Source organism: Hermetia illucens, chromosome 3, assembly GCF_905115235.1.
Source record: "Hermetia illucens chromosome 3, iHerIll2.2.curated.20191125, whole genome shotgun sequence".
NCBI classification, from domain to species: domain Eukaryota; kingdom Metazoa; phylum Arthropoda; class Insecta; order Diptera; family Stratiomyidae; genus Hermetia; species Hermetia illucens.
The window spans coordinates 6,492,694-6,518,268 of NC_051851.1; the positions used below are offsets into that span (position 1 = coordinate 6,492,694).

General features: G+C 41.9%; 1 protein-coding gene across 3 annotated transcripts in view; it reads left to right on the top strand.

Annotated features, from left to right (window-relative positions):
• LOC119653249 (transcription factor cwo) overlaps positions 1-25,575 on the top strand; it is a 161,076-nt gene that overhangs the window by 81,684 nt on the left and 53,817 nt on the right. Inside the window, exon 1 of one of the 3 annotated variants that reach the window (XM_038057856.1) lies at positions 15,309-15,447. The exons of the other annotated variants lie outside the window; for them this stretch is intronic. The gene's annotated coding sequence lies outside the window, so the exon portion shown is untranslated. Of the gene's footprint in view, positions 1-15,308; positions 15,448-25,575 lie in introns of those variants that run through there. 3 annotated transcript variants of the gene reach the window in all.

Sequence of the window (25,575 nt, forward strand, 5' to 3'; positions counted from 1 at the left end):
AAGGTCCCAAGTCTTTTTAATCTCCTGGTAGTAGCCATGAAATGATTCCTTAGGCCCTGGTATCAAGTTGCATTCAAGATTGAGGCACACTCGTTGTTTCAAGCCCTTAGAAGGTACTCATTACAAGAAATTCTTTTCCCTTTCAACTTATTGTTTGAGATGTTCGACCGGAGCAAATGGAGTGCAACCTACTCCTACGTTTTTCGGTCACACTGCTCCCAGGACAAAGATGAGGCAATGTCTGATGTGTTGTCTCTGCCCTGAATGAAACCGTTAGTCCTTCTTTTTGAATGCGTGGGTGCCCCAAACGAGGGGTTCGTGGACCAAAAAAACTTGGGAGTAAGTGGCTCTCCATTTGGTCCGGCCCAACATCATGTGGATGTGCACTTAGGATCTCTAATATCTCAAACAATGTCCTGTGTTTGATGCGGTGAACTGGAGGGTTATCATGGTGACGGTACCAGGTGTCCATTCTTGACTTTGGCCACAGGTTTTTTTGTAAAATCTATAGGCACAGCTACATTTTTTTCTCAATAGCTCGGACAATTAAGGGTGGATACCCACTACTAAGGTCCCAAACTTTGTTTAGGGCCTTGGTTGAGATTATTAAGATAACTATGTCTCATCACCTGTGACGATACTAGTTTACTATAAAGATCCATGATAAAAATCGGTTGTAATTTGTAGCAGGCAAAAAAGTTCTGTCTGCCACAAACCATACTGATTGTATCCTTTTTTAAACCTAAAGATACTCGGCAAAATAAACGATAATTGAGTCTAGAAAAGATATCCCCCAGATGTCGATCCCGCATTGGCGTGTGAAAAATTCAAATCCTTCTGATCTCACATCCACTGGCGCTATCCTGCTCTTCTTCTTCTTCTTCTCCCACCATCTTAACTTCATAAGCTCCACTGCTAACTCATCTCAATTATGGTGTAATTTATTTTGCAGCTACTTATTTGTGGTATAAGTCTTTTCCCTTGCTTTGCTTCTTTACTCCATTTGGGACTTTTTCTTCCAATCCCTCTCCTTGCCTTCTCCTTGATCGAGTACCTCATTGATCATCTTCTTACCAATGTTGGCCTCCTGGGGATCCCAATGGTATTCCTGGATTCTTCTTCTAAAAACCATTCAGTCCATTTTACTAACCTCGAAGATCGTTCAGAAAAGCAGAAACCGTTTAAACTCTATCTCTAAATTCAATACGGTCGAGCTACTCTGGATACCTGGTCACTGTGGCGTAGATAGAAATGAAATTTCGGATGCTTTAGCAAAAAAGGGTTTAATCTCCCCTATGCCAGGACCGGAACCTGCAATTAGAGTATTAGTAGCATTGGCTAAGGCTGTCTTCAAAAATTAAGAACGAGCTTCCCCCAAATGACAGACGGCAGAGCCTACATGCTGCCAGACACACCAAACTCTTCCTGTACGAACCAAACAAACATACTGCAAAGTTTATCCTGTCGAAAAGCAGGCAGACTTGCTGGAATATTGTAGGCATTTTGACAGGCCATAATTCACTAACTGGACATATGTTCAGAATAAGAATTATTCAAAATGGTACGTGTCCCTCCTGTAATGAGGAAGCGGAATCGACGCAGTATTTTCTATGTGAATGTCCCGCTTATGGACGCATAACGATCTCGGATTCGACAGATGCTTTGATTTGCGTATGATAACTTAAACACTTTCTATGCATCGGACCCTTTGTAGAATATGATCTCCTTCTTCCCATGGCAAAGGCTAGCACTGGTCGATCCCCAACTCTCCTATCTATATATGTAGGCCCCGAATAGTGACAGCATGAATAGGGAAAGATCAGATCGAGTCTTAACCCCTTCCCAAAATTTCTACAACCTCAGCCTCACGGCGATTATGTTGACAGTGCTTTAAAAAATATTTTTAGGCCCTGATCCTTCTAAGTTCTGGTTTTTCTTAGCTCTAACTGATCCCGCACAACGTAATGATGTTCTCATTGCCATTCATTGACATTTCCAGCAAAGTGCACATGAATAAGGTCACATAGGAGACAGAAATTTCCTAACAAAGTAAATCGGGTCAGGGTCTCTACTTTGTGGATAAGTCGGTCAAATCGTCAGTCCTCATAAATTTTAGACCCCACGGATATAAAATTCAAGTCATGCAGTCCAATGAAGCGGTTAATCACCCGTAAATCATGGGTTTGCTGAGGGAACCAACAACCTTATTCATAGAGCTTTGGGCGAGCGCGAACAGTCCCTGAAATACTGAGAAACGCTGCTCCAGAACTTGTTTCATTAGCAGAATCAATGTTGGTATCGGACGGACTTCCAGAAATAAGGCAATCGAAGTGCTGTCAAAGCATTCTGCGAAGCAATCTCTAATTGTTTGATGCAAGTGGGCACCGGTAACGTACCTTCAAGCGTAAGTGGAGATTTCCTAAATGGCATTTTGTATCGTTCAAGCCCCCTAACAAGTCAATACATTTAGTCCATTTTTTTCTCAATCAAGGAGTAGAAGACGCCGGGAGGCCTAAGTCCTGCAATGGTCTCCTCGATCTCGCAAGCCTGGAAAGGAGGTATCTCGCCAAAGACTCGGATCTTAGAAACAGTTTACTCAGCAAGGCTCCATTCACCTTAATGGTAGCAATGTCTATATTTGATAAAACCTTCCTAATGAGTCATGGCTATCTTACCGACGAAATGCCTCTAGGTTTCTTCTTCAAACTACCTTAACAACTCCTTGGTCAACATCAACAAGGGGATTAACTTTACATTGACCGCGCGCCCTATGCAATCTGTTCACAGCAGTGCCTCTGGACTAGTGCGCGGTTGTATCTATAAGTTGTCTCGAGAACACCCGCTGCAAAGATACGTATAGATGCCTCAGGGCTGAACGTTGCTCGGCTCGCAGTGTTAAGTCTGCACCAGAACTAGTGCTGGAGAAGTTTAGGAGAATCTCGACGGTCCTCCGATTTGCGAACTAGAGCGTTGTCTTGGTGAAACAGTATTCCAGCTCGCTGTTTGCCGCACTTTTTTTCTTGAAGGCCACTGGTAAGGTCCTCTAATTTGGTCTGCGTATTAAGAAGTCGTAAAAGTGGTTCCTTTTTCGAAATATTGCACCATAATTATTCCCTTAGCGTCCCAAAAAATGGATGGCATTACCTTTCCCGCCGACTTGGACGGTTTGAATTCTTCGACGTCGGTAATTCGACTCGTTCCAAGTCATGGACTGTTGTTTCATTTCAGCATCAAATTGTTGAATTTAGGTTTCATCTACGGTCTGGAAAAATGACAAAAAGCTCCCCAATCTGATTAGAACTTTTCCAGATTTTCCATTCAAATTGCGGCTCTTTTTTCCTTCTGCTCGTCGGTTAACATTTTCGGTACACAATTCGCAGAGATCTGTCTCATGTACAAGATCCTTTGAGCGCTACTACATACCCTCCCATACGCACATAATTCTTACTCGTTGAGTTATCAAACATCTTTGATTTTTTCGACGTTCTCTGCTGTGAGGGACGTGGATGACAGTCCTTCACGATCTTCATCTTCACTGTATATTCTACCTAGCTCAACTCCTTGGCTCAACGTCGGACTCTGTCTCCGCCACCACCAAAGTTTCAAATTTGGTGGAAAAGATGTTTGAACTTCAGTTCTTCAGTACGTTGGATTCTGAAAACGGTCTGACGGTCGCTCTCAGGAAGGGAAAGAAATTCCTCCCCTGAGATGTTGTAAGATCGAGGAGAGCATAGCGAGGCTCAGGTCTCGGAAGTCACCTGGTTGGGATGGGATGACTGGCGAGATGTGCAAAGCCATCTGGCAGGCCACCCCATCTCATGTCCAGTGTTTGTTTCAGTGTTGTGTTCGTGAGGGTTACTTCCCAGCATTCTGGAAGACTGCCAGGATGGTCGTGCTCCTGAAGTCGCCGGAGAAGGATAGGGCTATATCTCTTCTCCCGGCCCTTGGCAAGATCCTGGAGAGGATTATGGTCCAGAGACTGGGAGTGAAAACATCCCATCTGACGTCTGACAGGCAGTATGGCTTCCGTACTGGTAGGTCCACCGACGACGCCTTGATGCATGTCAAGAACCTTGTTGTCCGTTGTCCTAGCAAATACGTCTTTGGAATCATTGTAGATTTCAAAGGCGCATTTGATTACCTAACTTCGTCGTCTGTGTTGTCCAAAATTTGTGAGTGTGACTGCCAGGAATTGGCTCTGTGGAAGAGCTACTTCTATGGCAGAAGAGCATTCGTCCAAGGTGTCAATGAGCGTGTATGGGTGAACGTGGAGCGCGGCTGTCCACAGGGATCTATCGCAGGTCCATTTATATGGAATCTGATGATGGATGAACTGTTGGGTGAGCTTTCGACCGTTGCGGAATGTGTTGCCTACGCGGATGATCTCCTCATTCTTGTTGAGGGGAACACTCGGCGTGAGGTCGAGCAGCAGGGTACTGAGTACATGCGCATCGTTAACTCGTGGTCTGTAATGATGATGCTGAAAGGCTACCTGCGTCATACGCCATGTGTTCAACTCAATGGAGTTCCATTGAAATAATAATAATAATAATAATCGTTGGCGCAACAATCCATGTTGGATCAGGACCTTGAAGTGTGTTAGAGCACTTCATTCAAGACCGTAACGGTACACTACAGGAACACTGTAGGAGGCAATGTGGTCAGCATTGCGCTCGCCCGAGATTATTACCCTGATTTGACTCAGGTACTCATTCACAGCTGAGTCGACTGGTATTCGACGTCAAATCACGATACAAATTCCACTGCCACCAGTGAGATTTGAACCGCGACCTTCCGTACAACAGCCTTGTGCTCTAACCACTCAACTATCCGGACATTCCATTGACTTGGGAGTCACGATCGCGGAACGCATGTACTTGGCTCCGCACCTGCGCGAGCTCACGCCACGGTTGACTAAATTGTTGTATATGTTGAGACGAGTGATGAGGTGTGAGTGGGGTCTAAGCAGGAGAGCTGCTAGATCCATTTATGTGGGACTCTTTCTGGCATGTTGTACGTATGGGTCCCCTTTGTTGTATGATTTTGCGTTGACGGTGCAGGACAGGCAGTTGCTCTACGCTTGTCAGCGAGTGGCGTTGTCATCGTGTCTTCCTGTATGTCATACGGTCTCGACCGACGCCATGCAGGTTTTGTTGGATGTTCCTCCTCTTGATCTGGAGGTAGTCCGGCGTGCCACGGCCTACAGGATCAGGAGGGGCGTATCTTTGCTGCAAACAGATCTAGTCAGTATTAATCAGGTTGAAGGGCTAGGACCGCTTGCGGTCAAAAAGGTGTTAGACCATCCAAGTAGCAGCTTAGATGGAACGAATGTGGGAAAGGTCGGGTCACATATAAGTACGTCAGATATGTGTCTGCCAGAGGAAGTTCCGTCGTGGACTTTGCGCTTGAGATGGGCTTCCTACTGACGGGGCATGGTAGCTTGAATGAGTTTCTCTTCAAGCGGAACCTTGCTTCCAGTCAGGGTTGTGTTCTGTGTGGGGCTGACTCAGAGGACTGGTTCCATGTTCTCTGTATCTGTCCGGCGTACTGTGACATCCGCAATCTAGACGCCATAGGCTTTCGTGTGGTGAACGGAATCTTTGCAGGACTTGCAGGTGTTCCAGCGCATTGAAGATAGTCGAGGCTTATCCACAAGATCGTAGGGACGGAAAATCAGGCTCATGACGAAAATCATGCAGGTTCCCATGAAATCGCATAATTGATCTAATTCTAAGCTCCTGAGAGAACCTGGAGTCAGGGGAATCCCCTCTTTAAATGGTGCTAGTTCATCAGTATAAATTATTGATTCGGAATGTAAGAAAAAAGGACCTAAACACACAGGTGGCTAGCCCATCATCAAATGGTAATTTTCCTCTAACATAACAAGTACAAATGAATTAACATTATATGCAAATCAACTCGTAAATTTGAGAACTATGCGGAAATACGCCCATGTGAAACGGCTCAAAGTCATGCAAATCAACAGAACGTGCGTAACATTGTTGACAGACCAACTCGCATATAAATTAAATTGTAAATATTAGGACGCTTGCCCATATAATTTTGACTGAGGCGGGCGTTTCTATGGAGGTAATGCAAACAAAACTATTTCTTGGAACCTTTGGAGGTGCATATAATCTAAAATAGGAAGTACATGTTGCGTTACATTTCCTGTTCGATAACAGATTGTTTAATGCTCCATTAAAAAGTGAATGAATTGATTCGATTTTCTTAGTCATTTGATAGTCCGAATTTCTATATCTTATCAACGGAGCTATTCCAAAAAATATAATAAACCTGGGGAATACCAAATTATATTTACTATTTTAAATCTTATGAATAAAATTCCATTTATACGCGTGTCGCTAAGGGTGTTATCAAATCATTGAATTTATTTGCAATAATAATTTTAAGTCAGAGTCCATGTTTAGGTGGACAACCATTTTCAAGATTTAATAAATCGATAAAACTCTATTGATATCGATTAGATTGCTATGCGTCTGTTTGTTCATATGTTTACCAATTTTCATTCGCATTCATTTTGATGAAAGCCGACCTGGTTGATTCTGCAGCCCCTTTGGAAGCCAGAGAAAATCACCGACCAGTTTTTGCTTTTTGTACACCAAAGTTGATTCCTTGCACAGGTCCTCTCAGTATGAAATACCAAATCAAAGGCAAAAGGAAAGCAGAAAACTCAAAATGTGCACCCCATGCGATTCGCTCCTCAAACAACAGACAGCAAATGCTTTCTCATTTCTTCATTATCCTCGTATCTTTTGGTCTAGGTTGAAATGCTACATACTTTTGCGTGCTAGCATACAATCGTGTGTATTTCTACCTAACGGATCGGTGTCGGCAATAAGGAAAGATTTTTTCATGTACTGTACATGTAGTTAACATTTTGTTGAAAAATGGAAGGTTTGGGACTTGTATTTGAGGGACTGGAGAGGCAGTTATATTGTGAAGTCGGCAGGTGAGGAATTTTCGCGTAGTCAGTCGAAAGTTTAGAGTCATATGAAAAACCAAGGAAAATGTCTTGTCGTAATCGAAGAAAGCAGTTGAATCCATCGTGTGGAACGAACGGAAATTTTCTAGATAATTTTAGAGCAAATGAAATGATAAAAGGACCCCATATTTTCGAGCCTAACTGGCACAGAGGCGTACAAGTGCATGTTAACAGGACACTTCAGTGGTGTTGCAGTTATGCCCTTGTGGATCGATACGGTCAATTGTCGACAATTTTCTTTAGGTTTTGGGAGAGATTTACTTTCGTGGTTGACCATATTCAATTTGGATTGGGAATTGGAAATCGTCACCAACAGAGTTTGAAGAAATTTTTGCAGAAAACGATATCGATGAGATCGATTTTACCAGGGATGATAATATAGAGGACCCAAACTACAACGCTGATAGTCCTGAGCGTTCTGATGAGGAGTGCTATGAAAACCTTACCTGATAGGAGTCCTGAATTCGCTAGTGAAACTGAGATTTATGTGGACAGACAATATTTCCAATCCCAAAAATGCGAAGTTCACTATACCCACCGAATTAAAGTATCCGTTAATGATACGGTGTTATCAACAGTTCCAATTTTAAAAACATTATCAATGAATCACATATGACTCATGGACATTCGATCAAACCTCAATGAAGCAAGCATTATCACTGTCAGATTTAAATATCTCGGATCAGATTGGTACTCCTCGGCTTCAAACGCCACCGGACAACCGCATACCACCCGCAGCCCAATGGAATGCTCGAAAGGTGGCACAGGCCACTGAAGGCCGTTAGATTGGGGCGAGGCAACCCTTCTTGGCCGCAGGTCCTGTCAGTCGTTCTACTTGACTTTCGAACAGCCAATCGAGAAGAATTTGCTGCAAGTCCCGCGGAGTTGGTATACGGGGAGAATCTGAGACTCCCCAGCGACCCGGTTCTCGACATCAGGTCGGGACTCAACACTACCGATCTGTTGCGTCTGCTCAAGGACGCCTTGCTGAAGTTGAAGTCGCCACCACCCGCCAACTATGCGAAAACCGTGGTTGACGTGCCCAGGAATCTGGAATCCTACACGCATATCCTAATTAGGACGGACGCCTCTCGCAGCCACGTCGAGCGACACCCACATCATTATAGTCTCAACGTCGGGGGCTCGGTCAAAAAGGTTTACTTGACTCGGCTAAAGCCCTTCTTCCAGGAAGAAAACACAACTTTTCAATGCCATGTTTGTAGAACGATTTGTCTTTTGACTCAAAATGAGCCTCAGTAGAAGCGATCACCTCCTCATTTGAGCCAAATCTTTTTCCCTGAAGCATCTTTTTGAGATCCGAAAAGAGCCAGCAGTCGCTGCGGGCCAGATCCGGCGAGTACGGAGGATGAGGAAGCAGTTGGAAGCCTAATTCGTTGAATTTGGTCATCGTTTTGATTGACTTGTGGCACGGTGCGTTGTCTTGATGAAAGATGACTTTCTTCTTCTTCATGTGTGGGCGTTTTTTTCGCTATTTCGACCTTCAAACGATCCAATAACACCATGTAGTAGTCGCTATTGATGGTTTTCCCTTTTTCGAGGTAGTCAATGAAAATTATACCATTCGCATCCCAGAATACGGACGCCATCACTTTGCCGGCCGACTGTTGTGTTTTTGGACGCTTCGAGCGGCTTTCACCGGTCGTACGCCATTCAACTGACTGCCGACTTGACTCCGGAGTGAAATGGTGAATCCATGTTTCGTCCACTGTCACATATCGACGCAAAAAATCCTGTTTATTGCGAGTAAACAGTGCCAAACAGCTCTCCGAATCATTGATACGTTGTTGCTTTTGTTCCATTGTGACCAAACGCGGCAGCCATTTGGAAAAAACCTTTTTCATAGCCAATTTTTGGTGCAAAATAGTAAATGCACTACCAGTTGATATGTTCACCATCTTAGCTATCTCGCGCACTTTCATTTTGCGGTCACCCATTACGATTTTCGGGAGTTACTCACTCATTTCGCCGACCCGAACGTTCCGCATCATTTGTATCAGCACGACCGCGTTTCACATCGAAAACCACCGACAAATGGTTGTTTTCGACGGAGTAGAGTCCGGATAACGTTTTTCAAGCCATTGCTGAGCTTGAACAGTGTTTTTTCCCCATTAGAAAACAATGTTTTATCAACACACGAAACTCGTTTTGGTCCATTTTTTCACGATTGCAAAGGTACCGTCAGTTTAACCACTATAGCTTTCTTGGTTATGTTTCGAATTACATCAAATTTTGACACATCTTATCTGAAGGTTGGTACTTCTGAACCTTGGTATATAAATGGCATTATTAGCGCCATTTCTACGCTAGTCCCGGGAGTTATTGAACGATGTGTTATTTCAAAATTCCTGGATTTGTAGTTGCATATGGAGGCATTGATCTCCTTTGCTAAAGCAGTTTTTGGAATGTTTCTGCCTGTCGCCTGAGTTATAATTACTTGTAAGTTATGTGGAGGGCTTGATTTTATGTCAGCTCTCACGAGGTCAAAGAGGTGAGAGAAACGTTTGTAAGTTGCAGAGAGGCCAGGCCATTTTTAGCATCTGCACTCTCTTTGACATTCCGAAAGACATGAGGTCGATTTGCATGGAGCCTTAATAGCTCCTTAGTTGCTAAAATCGTTATTCTGAGATGGAGCGGCGGTTCATTTGCCAGAGCAAAGGTGGACAGATGAGGAGCAGTTTTGGTAAGCCCTAGGCATCTTTTTAGGATTGTGGCCGCTATTGAGGTGATTTTGTTATTTAGGTATTTGGGTGCTATTACAGATGTGGCAGCGGCGTAATCTAGGATGGGCCGTATTGGCACTCTGAACAATTTGATGCTATTTTCAGGAGGAAGGCCCCAAGAATGCCCAGTAGAGAAATTGATGACTCTAGCAGCTTTTTTAGCCTTAGTGATGGTGTCAATTGTTTGATCTTTTAATATTAAAGATGAGTTAATTGTCTTGCCAAGGAAGGTTATCTTTTTGAATTGCTGTATGCTGATATTGCCAAGATTCAAGGGGTGTAGTGTACTAGTGTTACTTTTAAGGGTGATGAATTTTGATTTGTCCGGATTTATATGAAGATTTAGGCTTTTGCATTCGTCAATGAGGGCTACTGTTTGGGCTTTAATGGAGGCTTCAGTTTCCGTAATTGTTTTGCCAGTGGCTAATATGAAAAAATCATCAGCATATTGATAGATTTCTATGTTGGCGTCGACTGGTTTATGAAGTGAGGCCGTGTAAATGTTGAATAGTGTGGGGCTCAAGACACATCCTTGGGGTATACCATTGCAAATTTCCGCTTTCGCATCACCTAGGATTAGATTCCTGTTAGCCAGGAACCATGAGATCCAGATAATGATTTCGGCTGGTATTTTATGAAAGATCATTTTAGATTCAAGGGTTTTTAGATCTACACTTTCATATGCTTTGGATACATCAAGAACTACCGCTTGCGCCTGCAGTTTGTTTGCTTTAGCTATGGAGATTGAGAGAAGGATGTCATTTAGACATGTCACAGTGGATAATCCGCTCTGATAGGCATGACTGTTGCGAGGGAGAATTTTGTGCTCTAGAATGAAATGGTTTAGTCTGTTTTTGACAAGTGTGTTGAGGATTTTGGCGAAAACATTAATTAGAGATATGGGTCTGAATTTTTTAATGTCTGACAGGTCTTTGTTTATTTTGGGTATGGGAACTATCTTGATAACAGACCACTCCTGTGGAGGGTTTAAATTTTGCCAAGTTTCATTAATGGAGGTTAGCAGAGCAGATTTGACCGATGGGCTTAGCCACTGAATGTACGTGTACGTAATTTGGTCATTACCCGGTGCGGAGTCCTTTTTCCGTTTGTTCTCGTCCTCAGGAGTAAAATTTTGTTGTAGCGATGGTGGCGGTAAGTGGGATGTAAAATTATTTGGAGTTGGCTTGTTTTACCTTGAGCTTAGAAAGTCTAGGTATTTCTGGTCATTTTCAGAGTCCCAACTCCGGTTGTTGGTTTCTTCCTCTTGAACATTTTTAAAGTATTTTATGCTTTTCCAGAATACCTTAGTGTCTTTTTCGACACTCAGTTCTTCCCAAATCTCATCCCAGGCTTTTTTCTTAGCCGCCTTCACCGCTTGTAACCATTTCTTGTTTGCAACTGAGAAGGACATGAAGTTGGTGTGGTTGGCATTACTGTGGTAGGCTCTCAGAGCTTGCCTTTTCTCTACAAATAGTGTCTTCAGATCACTGTTCCACCATGGTTTATGGGAGGAGCCCTTGCGGATTTTGAATGTCGACAGATTTTACTTTGGATTTCCGATGTCAGATCGTTCAAATTCTCCGTGGGAGGGATTGACTGCAAGGCAGTTTTTAGATGAAGGAGGCCTATTTTGTATTTCTGTTGAATTACAATGGTGTTACTGTGGATGGCTATTGGTTTATGCTTGCTTTTAGAGATCGGTTGTACCAGCGCGTTCCAGGACCAGGATATAGTATTAGAATTAGTAAGGGTGACATCTGGTGCAGATGCTCTTGTTTTGCCATTTGTTACCTGATCCACAAAGGTTAGTGAACCGTTGTTGAGTGGTCTAAAGTCAGATCTGCATATTGTGTTTGAGAGATACCTCCCTTTACTATTCTCGATGGAATCCCCAAGTATGAATGACCTGGCATTTAGGTCGCCCGTTATTATTGTGTTTGGGGTATTGCTCAGAAATTGAAATAGTTTGTCTAGTTCTACTTTGAAAGTAGTCGTAGTTGTATGCGGGGGCATGTATATGGAGGTAATGGTGATGTTTGGAGTAAGGTTCAGGGTCTTAGTGATAATGATGTCCATGTTGGTATCATAGATTATTGGCCTGGCATTTATGTCTTTGCGAAATGCAAGGGCAACTCCACCATAGCCATCCCCTCTAAATTTGTACATAAGGTTGAAACCTTTTAGGTAACGAGAATGATGGGACGAGTTAAAAGTGAAAATTTTTTGTAGGGATAGTATGTCATAGCCGTGAGTATTAGCAAAGTATTCAATTTCAGACTTATTTTTAGCTAGACTTTGAATGTTATATTGTAGGATGTTTACCATTTGCAATTTCTATGAACATTAAGTCGCTCGTGATGTTGAGTTGATTAGTCTGTTTTTTGATTTTTTGTATGTCTTCTGCCAAAGATGGATCTTGTATCTTTGAAGAGATGCTGTTCATGAGTTTAAGGATTTGCGACAATACTTTCTGATACTCGGATACAACCGTGTACGTTGGGTGTTCGAAAACAGTTTGATTTGGCGTAAGTGGTTTTTGATAGTCACCTTTGGGAAAGGCTGTTCTGGTGTTCAGGCGTAGATTTGATTTGACAGCAGAACTGAATTTTTTGCTCCCACTGATGGTTCTGTTGAACTCATCTTGAGGATTCCTTGTCCAGTTGTTCGGACTTTCTCTTTTTTCCAGCAGGCAGGCAACGTCACAGTCAACATCGCATGTTCGACCCAGATGGTGCACTTTCTGTCTCTGGCGTCATGGTCGGACTTACCACATAGAGCACATTTTTTACCGCACGTGTTGCCATCGCACTGATCTTTTGGACCACTGCAATTTAAACATTTACTCACTTTCGCTTTGCAGTTAGTGGCAATGTGGGCCAATCTGCCACAAGCAAAACATTGCCTCGGTCTGTTTAAGTAATGGTCAATCTCAACCCTCACGCTACCGATTGAGATATGTTTGGGGATGTCAGAGCCAACGAAGGTTAATTTGACTGTTCGAGATGGAAGGAAGACATCTTTGTTTTCCTTAGATCTGAAGTTCAACCTTTGCACTTTCGTCACTTTTATCGGAGAGTTAATGTCCTGTAGTATTTCATCTTCTGTGAAATCCGTGGGGATGCCTTTAATAATCCCAAATCTATGGGTATGTCTCAAGGAAATATATGCTTTTAGCCCTAATGTGACCAAGCGATTGTCGGATGCCAAGTTATTCGCGCAGGACGCTGATTTGCAATAAACTTTTATCCTCGTAGGCTCATCTTCCTTGACCGTAATTACCTGGTCTTTGAGGTTGAGACGCCTCGTAAGTTTATGGAAATTGAGGGATTTGAAAGCCTCAATTCTTTCCTGTCCGTTAACTTTATCTATGTATGTCATGGGGTTACTTCTCTCCACACATATTGTGTACGCTTTACATTGCATTTCCTTAAGCAGGAACAGATTCACAGCCAAAATATCAAAACAAAAAGAAACAAGGTTTATTACGCCCACGCGGCCATGTGTTTCGAACACAGTGCTGGCTTTGTACTTCTTGACACAGCTTATATTCAAACCACTCAGTGATGTTACCAGATAGAATTCAAATTGTGCAAAATTACAATAAATAAATTTATGGCTTGTAAAGTCAGCGATTATACCACCAATAATCCCTAGAATCTTTGAAGCATTTATTTGAAACCACATTTTTTTACAAACATCTAATATCGCAGCTTTTCGCGCAAAGCCTTCTACTATTCATGCCAAAAATTTCAAAATTTTGATCCTAAAAAGTCTCAATTGATCTCGAGCCACTTCTGGCAAATACTTCAAAGCTCATGAATGGAAATCTCTTTTTAGAATTTGTTTACTTATTACGCTAATTTAGGAACTAACGTAAAAATTCCATGTGATTTTTTATTAGAATCATTCGGCGATAATCACTGAAATCATGATCATGGTCCATGATCATCATCGTCAGTATCTACTATCTGAAAACTATGCATGATGCAAAGTGCATCACGATGCATTCTACGTTGAGTTCATATTAAATTATTGACGAAAGTAATCACTCGTTCAATTCATGAAAATTTACGGCAGCAATCATGTTGGGTAACAGATGTGCCTTTTTTTAAATTTAGTCAATTGACGCCATGCCACGCCTTTTTTTGCTGATCGAAAATAGATCTAAGATGAGTATCTGCAAAGAATGGATGCTGATCGATATTCCGATCGTGTTAAGTACGAAGGATTTGCCTTTCAAATGAAGATATCTACAGATGTTCCCTCAATATAGTTTCACAATGACTAATGATCGCTAAGAAATCTGTTGATCACCGAAGGATCAATTATGCTGAGTAACCAGAAGACCATTGGTCATCGATCGCCAAAAATCTTATTGCCAAAAACATAGGAACAACACAGAGCTGGGACTGACGACACAGAATTCTATGTAAAAAGCACGACGTCCATTGTTTGGTACGCCAGCCAGTTAGACTAGATCCGCCGATGATGATCTTGTTGTTCCCGACCCGTTTGACTAGCGAGATCTTTCTCAGGTGTACGCGATCATCTAAAAATAGGTCCAAGTATCTAATTGTGTTATGGTTCGCGCGAGAAGAAATCAACGATGGGTGAAGCTTCAACACGTTTCAGCTAAAAATATCATTTAATATTCAGATAATCCCTCGCGCACTTGGGATTTTGGGACTCATGAACCGAAGGGGACTCTTTCTGAAAATTATTCCTGAATGGAAAAATCGATCATGAATCTATTCATGATCTTTAGGAAAATATCGGAAAAACACAAATCGTCTACGAAATGATGTCATTGATCCAAATTTTGTGGGGTTTTTTTTTGGTTGCTCTGAAAATAAGCTTGCCACATGCCTCATTTTCATGGTTCACTGTATATATTTTTGTGGTAGAACTGATTCATTCGTAAGAGTCGAGTATGCAAAAGAAGTGGACGTAAGAATGTTAAATGGCTGGTCAAGGTCAAGAAAGTTTTGGTGTTTCAGCGGATATTGTTCGTAATATGGAGGTGCGTCACTAGAGGACGATTGGAATGTGCATCACCAACGAATCGGATGATACTAATTATGAATTTGTGAAAAGAACCTGTTTGTGGAGCAACGTCATGGAGAACTGGATAGAGATTGCGGCAGCAGGATGTTGTCAGCGACCTTCATTTGGTTAATAACATTGAAACAAGGGTAATATATTCGCATAATTAATGGACTATTTTTAATTGGAAAGTAGGAGTTTATTAGTCTCGAAAGGATATGTTTATTTATAGTAGTTTGGGTTTCTTCCTTCATTTTATGTCCCGGTCCCAGTTTTGAATGAGACTATTTTTTTCAGTTTTATTATCATAAATCTGAAAGTCCTAAAGATAAAAACAGACATCTAAATTACACTTCTGACCCCTTGTTATAATCATGTCATACAGGTATGTGCTAACCTTGTCTAACATTTTAAATTTCCAGAAACGAAGAAACTGTTACCGATCGCCTTCATGGTCCCAACGCTACAGTGCCAAAAGCATATGCAATTTGATTGACTTTTGGCAAAAGTCGAGACCCGAAATGGAAAATACAGATGACTCTTGGCGAACAATTTGACATGGATCTGTCGTTATGCTACGGTGCATCGATCCAATTTAATAGCCTTCTCTAAGTCGAGCTACCGAGTGGGATACACTCCCAATTACTCAGAAATAAGGTAACACCAATTATCAGTGATTTTATCATTCGATTTCGTTCCCTGTGGAATTATAGTCGAAATGCATTAACTTCTGCAGAAGCCACTTTGCTTCGCGATCCACATTTTTTCTGCTGCCTCTTCAATGACGTAACACGTCCTAAAATCAAATGTAAAACATGATCGCCTACTGGACCCTCATTCTAATTTCATTAATTCCTCTCCATAAAGTTTATTGTAAACTAGATACAAGAAGTCAAGGACCTTAGTCCATTTGGGCTAGCTAAATCAGAAGAGGAGAGCTACATATGATATATACGGAAATTGGCGAATATTGGCCATATAGGTGTGTCAGCACCTTCGTGCAATTCAACTGAAATGTCCTGCCGGTCTACCCTTGCACGCCTCTATATTAGCCAGGCGCAAATACCAACAAAATTCATGTTTTTTTGTTCAGTCATTCTCGCAACTTAATCGTAGTGTGCATACGTTCGCCCACCTATCCAGGCAATTTAGGGGAATCCCCAAAGTAAAACAATTTTTGTTTGAGAAATGTCAGACGATTTTGGGAGAATCCAAGAGTTTCCTTTCCCATGTGGGACGGGCGCCCTTTGTAAACGCATTAATGGTGGAAAAGAAAAAGTATCACGCGAAATCTTAAATAAAACTAGATCTTCATACATATGCAGTGTGCAAAAGTACAGGGTGCGGCAGCATAACTTCCTTTTTTCAAAGCTCAATAAAAACTATTGTATGCATCGGAAAATATTTATTTATTTTTTATAATGTAGGTACATGTCTAAAGTTTTTATTTACATTGTTTTGAAGATCAAATCTGTTAGGTGACGTCCCCCATTCTCCATACATTGCGTAAACCGATTTCTGGCGTTTGTCACGACTCTTGTTAGCATAGCAGGTGTTATGTTGGCAATTTCTTCTTGGATGTTGGTCTTCAAATCTTGTAGGCTTCTTGGACGGTTCACATAAACACGGGATTTCAAAAAACCCCATAGAAAAAAATCACAAGGGGACAGATCGGGAGAGCGTGCCGGCCATTCCAAATCGCCTCTAATTGAGATAAGGCGCTCTGGAAAGTGTTCCCTCAAAACAGCCATCGATTGAAGTGAAGTGATTGAAGTGTGTGCTGTTGTACCATCTTGTTGGAACCAAGTGTCCCCCAAATCCAAATTTTCTAGCCGTGGGAAAAAAAATTCTGTAGCATGTTTACATACCGGTCCGAATTTACTGTCACTGTAACCTCATTTTCCTCAAAAAACCAAGGACCAATAATTCCAGCTGAGGAAATTGCACACCACACTGTGACTTTGGGTGAATGCAAAGGCTTTCGATGCAATTCTCGAGGGTTGGTGTCAGCCCAGTGGCGCATGTTTTGTTTGTTAACCGACCCACACAAATGAAAATGGGCTTCATCGCTAAAAAAAACAATAGCACCCTCGGGAACGACATCAAGAAGAAGAAGCTCACACGCGTCCATCCCAGAATTGAAGTCACGTTCTGAAAGTTCTTGCACTATCGCCATTTTATAGAGATGAAAATGAAGATCATCACGAAGAATTCTTCTCACAGAACGATCGGATAGTCCAAGGGCAGATGCATGTTTGCACGCAGAACGCCGTGGCGATCGCAACATTGACGCTCTCACTGCTTCAATGTTCTCAGGTGATCTAACGGGCCAAGGGACTCCAGTTCTTCCTTTTGTCGCACTTGCAGTTTGTCTGAATGTAGTGACCCATGTAACAATTGATTTGCGGTCTGGGACGGGAGCCAACGGGGCTAAATTAAAGCGACTCCGAAATGCACGCTGTGTTGCAATAACCGAACATCCACTTGAAAAGTAAACCTCAACGGCAAAGGCACGCTCCTCACTATTCCAACGCATGATGGCGACTGAACCGTGTCGGGACAAAACTTTACAGTATCCCCTCTTGAACGAGACCACTAGCGCTCCGCTATGACATCAACTAACTGAGTGGCGCGCATTTTAAAAAAGGAAGTTATGCTGTCGCAGCCTGTATTTTGCGATTTTGCAAATGATATACAGTCAAACAATTAAAAAGTTGGACAGTTACTGCAGTCCACTTTGAAGACAAACAACTCGAAAACTATATGGAATTTTTAAATAAGTTATGAAAGAAAAAACAATAACCATTTATGGGTGTTTTCTACCGTTATTATTATTTTATTAATTCTATGTTCTACAGAAATATTAGGTTGGGGAAAAAGTAATGTCGTATTTTGTCAATAGATGGCGACACACATATCTTGGGTTGTACTTATCGTATCCGGTCATACTATACGGCGATTCGAAGACGACAATCTGGGCTACAGGTGTCTCTTTGACAGTTTTATGATCGTACGTTTTCAGTCTTAAGTTATAGCGCGTCAAAGATGGAGTCCACCAAGGAAGAAATTCGTCATATTTTACATTGAGAGGTAAAAATGCAACGAAGGCGGCCAAAAAAATTTGTGAAGTTTATGGGTCCGATACTGTAACGATTCGCACAGCACAGCGTTGGTTCGATCGATTTCGTTCTGGTGTAGTGGCCAATCGTCCGCCGGCATGTGAGCATTCGCTCGATTGGCCAGGAACTGGTTAAGCACCATAAAACCGTTTGGAACCATTTGCAGAAGATTGGATTCCAAAAATAGCTGGATGTTTGGGTGCCACACGAGTTGACGAAAATAATCTCTTGGACCGAAACAACGCTTGCGATGCACTGCTGGAACGGAACGAATTCGACCCATTTTTGAAGCGGACGGTGACTGGTGATGAAAAGTGGATCACGTACGAAAACCTCAAGCGAAAAAGAACGTGATCGAAGCGCGGTAAGCCGGCCCAAACCATCACCAAGTCCGGATTGACGGCCAGGAAGGTTTTGCTGTGTGTTTGGTGGAATTAGAAGGGAGTCATCCACTATGAGCTGCTCAACTATGGCCAGACCCTCAATTCGGTCCTCTACTATGAGTAACTCGACCATTTGAAGCGGACAATTGACCAGAAGCGGCCAGGATTCGTCAATAGGAATGGTGTTCTGTTCCACTAGGACAACGCTCGGCCTCACACATCTTTGATGACCCGCCAGAAGCTACGGGAGCTCGGATGGGATGTCCTATCGCACCCACCGTATAGTCCAGACCTGGCAACAAGTGTTTACCATCTCTTCCGGTCCATGTAAATAGCTCTTGGTGCTACTAAGTTGGCCTCAAAAGAGGCTTGCGAAAACTGGCTGGAAAAAAAAAACTTGGACACTTTAAATTATCATTTTATATCGCAACACCTAATCTGATTGCTGCTCAAAGGGGTGTACCATTATGTTTCTTCTAGTATTTATAACTTCTGAGCTCCCTGGCGTATACGAAAACGATTATTTTGTTGCAAGTATCTCGCGTTAAAGGCTGAAAATAGAAAATGAGCAGCGACTCCAATGAGCTGATCATTAAATATTATAAAACCATTAGGAAGCTAGCTCAAAAACAAAAAAGCCAACGTTTACTGTTCATCAAGCAATAAAAAAAATTAAGGAAAGCGCCTCCGTTTCTCGCAGAACCGTGAAAACTAGTCGGACCAATCAATCAACGTTCAACGTTAGTATCTATTGCAGGAATTTTGTCATAAAGGTGTAGTAATGGGTCTTCCTAAAACCGTTCGCAATTTTCTTCACAGAGAGGGGAGAAGAAGCCATCGCATTCCCAAAGTAATATTTAAAAAACCGTGTGTGGTGAAAGGTGGTCATTTTCCTAGAAGCTCGTAATATTGTGGCAGCAGTTACACAAGGCAGTGGTAGCATCATGATGTGAGGTACTATCTCGTCTAAAGGACCAGGGTTACTACAAATAAACCAAGAAAATGTCACTAAAATAAATTAACTTGACATACCAAACCAGGACATATCAGCTACCATTGCTATATTGGACTTGTTCATCTGACGTAATGTTAGATCATTACAATGATCTAAAACACACAACCAGGGTCGTCAAGGAATGGGTCCTCTATAATGTCAAAAGGACTCTTGCCCAGCCACCTCGGAGCCTGAATTGAAATCTGATAGAACCCTTGTGGCCACACGTCGAAAAGGAGCTACGGAAAAGAGAGGTAAAAGGCAAAAAGAATTTGAAGAATCACAGAGGTATCTGGAGGTCTATTCCTGCAGAAGTTAACGAAAAACTTGTAGAATTAATGAAAAGAAGACATCTCACAATTTTGAAAGTTAGTGGTCACCACACACAATATTAATCTACTCAATTGTTGTCAGAAATTCATCCTTTTTGTATTAAATTTGAAGTGTCCAAGTTGTTTTTTGGCTCATTTTTTTTGTAGGTGTATTGTTTTTTTTTTCCAATCATCATCATCATCATCATCAATGGCGCAACAACCGGTATCCGGTCTAGGCCTGCCTTAATAAGGAACTCCAGACATCCCGCTTTTGCGCCGAGGTCCACCAATTCGATATCCCTAAAAGCTGTCTGGCGTCCTGGCCCACGCCATCGCTCCATCTTAGGCAGGGTCTGCCTCGTCTTCTTTTCCTACCATAGATATTGCCCTTATAGACTTTCCGGGCGGGATCATCCTCATCCATACGGAATAGGACGCACTATGCAGTATTTATTTACCCAATGAAGGATCATTTAGGGGAATCCCCAAAATATAAAAGTTTCTCTTTGTGAAGTCAGACGATTTTTGGGGAATCCCAGTGTGTACGTTGCCTTATGAAATGGACGTCCTATGTATGTAAAGTGCTCTCAGCGGAATATAAAAGTTGCCGCACGAAATCTTGATTAAAATCAGACTTTTATTTGTGGTCCACGACGTAGTGCTCACCGATATCGCAAATGATACAAAAAAAACAACAAAAAATTATGATTTTTATCATCCCAGTCACCGTCTTATAAACTCGAAAATGTCACATTCCAAATTGTCAGGTTAGTATGTTTTCCATCTGATCCTATTTTACTAACTAGGTCCTGAACATAGCCAAGATCAAATGACATGATAAATGAAGAAAAGAATAAACATCGTCCATAACAAAAGCAATTTTGCAAGCTATTCCTCCTGCGACGTCTTAAGCATTCCGCCCAAGTCGTGGATTATTACAACTTTTTGTTTGAAGGAATTTTTGCCTCAAATGCAAGACCACTTCCTATGGTTTCTACCCATTGTAAAGATATATATGTGATTTGAGTGATTGAGCGGTTGATAGCGGTTGTTGAGGGATGACATACCTGTTAGACTGCACTAATGGTTGCTTTTCGCAGTTTTCATGGTGAGGGACAGTGTGACAATTTTTTTCATGAGCCGGTGTGGACAGGGGGCCTTTCTTCTTGCAGTTTGTTCATCACCAGCCTGTAACCCCCACCTCACACGCGCAATTTAAAACATTTTTTTTTGTCTCTCTATTTGAGTTCCCTCAGGTTGCCTGGCAGTCGTTCATATGTCTCCTCACAGTTGGCACTGTCAGCTCCTCCTTGATATTGCTGGTAGAGTAAAAGGCTTACTGACAGAAACTCTGCGATTTCAGACAGTAATTGGGTTGTGTCTTGTCTGGGCGTTGAAGTGAAATACAACGAATACTTCAAATCCTCACGTCCAGTGACCTTTGGGATGTTGGGTTGGATCACTCAAATCGCTTGAAATTGTTATTATTGGGCATTACTGCATAAAATACGCAATACTTTCTTATATTGAGCGAGTGTTGGGCTAGGAGGAGCATAGTCTAAAAAGTCCGATTTTAGAGTGCTTCATGAGCTCCTTAATGGTCCTTTTCCAAAATGCCTGCAAAGCTGCGTGTTCTATTTGGTGTCTGACCCAGATATAACTTCCATAACTGCGATATGGTTTGTTCATTATGACTACACCAGTTTGGCCCTAAACGTATGGAGAATTAGATACTATGTGGCCTCACAATGGTGAAAAATGATTTCTACTCCAGATATCTGCGCGCCAAACGTTGATGGTTCATCCTCTTTTTAGTAATTGTTTGTTTAATTTTACATGGAGTTGAGTTTTGGTCGAAATCAAGTCGTGTGTAGCATTACCTCAGTGGTATCTGTGCTTTAAGCCACTCTTTGCAGACCAGTATAACTTCAGCCAATATACTGACAAATACGGCCACTTTCCTTCGCAGGCCTTTATCCTCCGATATCTATGAACCGCTTAGTTTAACTTCCATTTTCGGGAACTTGCGAACTTCCTTCTTTGTAGGGATCTTATCAATATCCTTGATCTCGAAGATAATCTCCTGTCTGCTAGCTTCTATATCCACCTGCTACCGTGAGACTTAAGAACCTTCTTCTCTTGGCAAGCTCTGTGTTTGCCTTAACTTTGGGCAAAATATGCTCCCTCTTCCGTTTGGAGATGATCGATTGTAGTACAACCTAAGAAACTGAACCCCAAGCGACAACAGACTAACTACCAGAATACCTTTGCGTATTGTTCCTTTCTTCAATGCTAGCACAGTTCGCTGCAGAAATAAAAGCATATCTAGTGTTAATCAGCGAACACTACCGGAACAGCCCGGACCCAGCCAAATAGAGTCCCGACTTATTATTAACCAGTGTCGGTTCGAGACGACAGCACTCGACTTCGGGCCAAGTTCGAGGCCGAAGAGATAGCTTTGTCTGGATTTGGTGTTTAGTGATATGCCCTTTTAGGGACTATACTAGTCTAGGCTATGAAAAAGCCATTCCCGACTTCGGGTGGGAATAAATGCTGTCGTCAGTGGACGGGATATGAGTTCTACAAAACTATCCGGCGAACGACCCTCATTACGTGGCATTCGAAGTGGCTGATGCTATCGCTCGACGTGCAACAGCCCGGCACTCTCCCTTCGCGTGAAATGTCACAAAGGTAAACATCAGGAAATTCGTCGAAGCTCTTAGTATAGGCAGAGCCGCGCTCGAGGACACTTTAGAAGGTGGTAGCGCTACAGCTGACACTGTCGTAAAATCAGTTATAAGCCTGGTAGCGACAGCCTACGGGGCTTCTATACACTGAAGGGCCCTTTCTATTGCCGACCTGTAAAAAGAGGGTCACTAGTTTCGCCATTTGATTCAAGATTTAGATAACCGGGAGGCGGAATGACAATGACAAAGTATGGATGAGCTAAAAAGACACCACCGTAGCATGATAAACAAAAGCAAAGCTCAATGCTGGGTACGAGCTAGTCAATGAGGTGGATAAGGAATCTTGGAGACTCGGTTATAAATTGATCATTAGAAAGTTCTGCCGAAATCCTGTTCACTTATTGCCCAACAGATGAACTTGTTCCAATTGATAACACCTGCGTGGAAGACGCCGTGGTTTCCGCATTTTTCACCATGAAAATCCTAGAAGTGGCAGCCCTCTCTACAAAAATAAGAAGGTGCCAAGACGCCGTGGTTTCCGCATTTTTCACCATGAAAATCCTGGAAGTGGCAGCCCTCTCTACAAAAATAAGAAGGTGCCAGGACCATAGAGTATTCCGGCAAAGTAGTACCAGCTGTGGTTCCACCATCGGTGGGACCTACTCCTCGGCGCCATTCAACGCTTACCTGGAGGAGGCAATTTTCCTTGTCGTGAAGTAAATCTGCTAAGGAGACCCTAAATTGGACATTCTGTATGCCTGATGTAGTCGGGAAAATGCTCGAAAAGCTCATGAGGAGTAGATTCGCTGAAGCGTTATGTTCTGCTGAGGACTTATCCCAAGAGTTCAGCTTTAGAATAGAGAGATGCACAATGGATGTTGGAATGGTGGCTGTGGATGTTATTGATCGATCTGAGACGCAGAGACGTTGATGTCGACTCCTCGTAACACTTTATGTCAAAAATAACTTATCTGAGAGACCGCTGCTGCTCTATGAGACACTGGAGGGCTAGAGGAAGATGAAAATCACGTCCAAGGTAGCACAGGGAACCATTCTAGGGCCAGAACTCTCGAATACTACACTGTTCAATAGGCGCAAAGCAAACTTGTCATATTGATGTTATGTATAAGCGGATTGATGACGGCTCATGGGTTCAGTCTTGCACTGGAAAAGAAACCAAAGTAGTCATCTTAATTAAAAAAAGAATCCCGACGCTGGATCCCTTATCGCTGGGCGAGATTATAAAAGAGTCCATCATTATTAAAGACTCCAACCAATGGTAAGTACGAGTATATTAAACCAACAGCAAACACAGCCGCAGCTGGAATTTTGGCTTTAAATCGGCTGAGGGCAAACGTTGATTGCAACGTAATCCATTTTGTTTTATAGTGCGCAGGTTTCGGCTGAAATGGTGTATCGGAGTAGCCTTTTGCAAAGATAGAGATGGAAGCTTTGGGTTGGTGTCTGCCTACCCCACTGTCTTAGAATCGGTAATGATGGTTGTTGCGAGGGTGACTCCCCTTACTCTTTTTGCCAAGGAACGTAAAATAAAGACATGTAGATTTCCAGTGTTAACTGTCCAAGATTGGGAACGTACGTTTACCTGACTGTGTATTTTGCAATAGGGTGGTGGAAGACGCCCACCACATCTTTTTTCTGTGAAAGTTGGGATGGGATTCATCAACAACTTTCCACAGATCCGTTTTGCGCATTATGGATGAAAGATAGATCTCGGAGATTAGATTTTTGTCTGCTATTTGTAGTCTAACCTAAAATTAATAGACAAGGGCACTTCCAGGCAGGCTTTCTCCAAAGTACAATTTTTAATTTTCAATGTAAATATATATTTCGGGAGCAACTTACTCCTTTCATCAGTACAAAGGTAGATAGATCTCGACAAGTGGGGGACTGTATGGCAGTGGGTTCTTTGAACTAACTGGGATCCGGTTTTCCCTTTGGTGAAAGGTATTCCCTGATTTGCAGGATTCCTAAGGTGAGGCTGGCCCAAAGTAATGTGTCAAACAGCGGTATTCAATTGGTAGTCTTACGGCTTAAGGTCTATTCATACGTTCGAGCAACTAACGTGCCCAGCACTGCACGTATCAGATCCAAAAAAGAAATTTCCTATCTTATATATAAAAATCAATTGCTGTTCGTTAGTCTCGCTAAAACTCGAGAACAGCTGAACGGATTTATCTTATCTTGGTTTTGAAATGTCCGTGGAGGTCTAGGGAAGGTTTAAAAAGTGAGAAAAATTCGAATAATTGCCGGTAAAATCCTAAAAACAGCACTTTTCTTCTTCCCATATAAACATTTTTTTCTAAATAAAATTTAGAGTCAATTTGAACTTTATTGATATTCAATAAAGTTCAATCACTCACCATGTTCATCGGACCTCATATTACAGCTATGAAACGGACAAATTTTTTAACGCAACTAGAAATATTTGACAACCAAGTGACAATCTTTTATTTATAGAAAGACAAAAGACATCAAATGTTTCACAGCTCAGAACATGTTGTATTGGAAAATAGAATTTCTGTTTTTAGTATTTTTGTTTCTCACCGTTTAAACCTTCTCTAAATTTCCATAAATATTTCAAGACCAAACTAGACTACCTAGACCTAGACTAGATATTAAGTTTTGTTACAAATTAAATTTCTGAACACAACGATAATATTTGACATTAGATTTGACAACCAACTAATATGTCAATCCATCCTGTTGCACTTTAGAACATGGAAAGAAGTATTACGATATTGCGTTACGATATCTATGAGTGCGCGAGAACTTCCTTTACATTGGCGATCCTTTGTGATAATGACATTCCAGGTAATGTGCTTTTTTTTTTTTGATATTTTGTGATTGTGACACTTTACTGCTAAATGAGCGAAAAATTTTCTCACTTTGATTATTTACAATTTACGATGCCGAGGAGAAGACGACTTAAGTTAGGTCGTCGCAGTCAATCAAATGTCACTGATGACCAGAGAGAGACAGATCAAGAAAATAGTCGTATTGCTATGTCAGAATTGCGTTATATAGTGAGTGATAATGAAGTAGATAAGCTTAGAATGCAACGAGTTCGTGCACATCAAACACAACAACAGCAATCACGACATAATGAAATTGATCGAATCCGCAGACGGAATGCTTCACAATATGCTTTTTTATTAAATACGGATTCGTTTTGTTTGTTTTAAAATTATTTTATACAAAAGTTTAGGTCTTTTATTTATCGATTGAGACAGTACGAAGTCTGTCGGGTCAGCTAGTCTTAAATAAAAC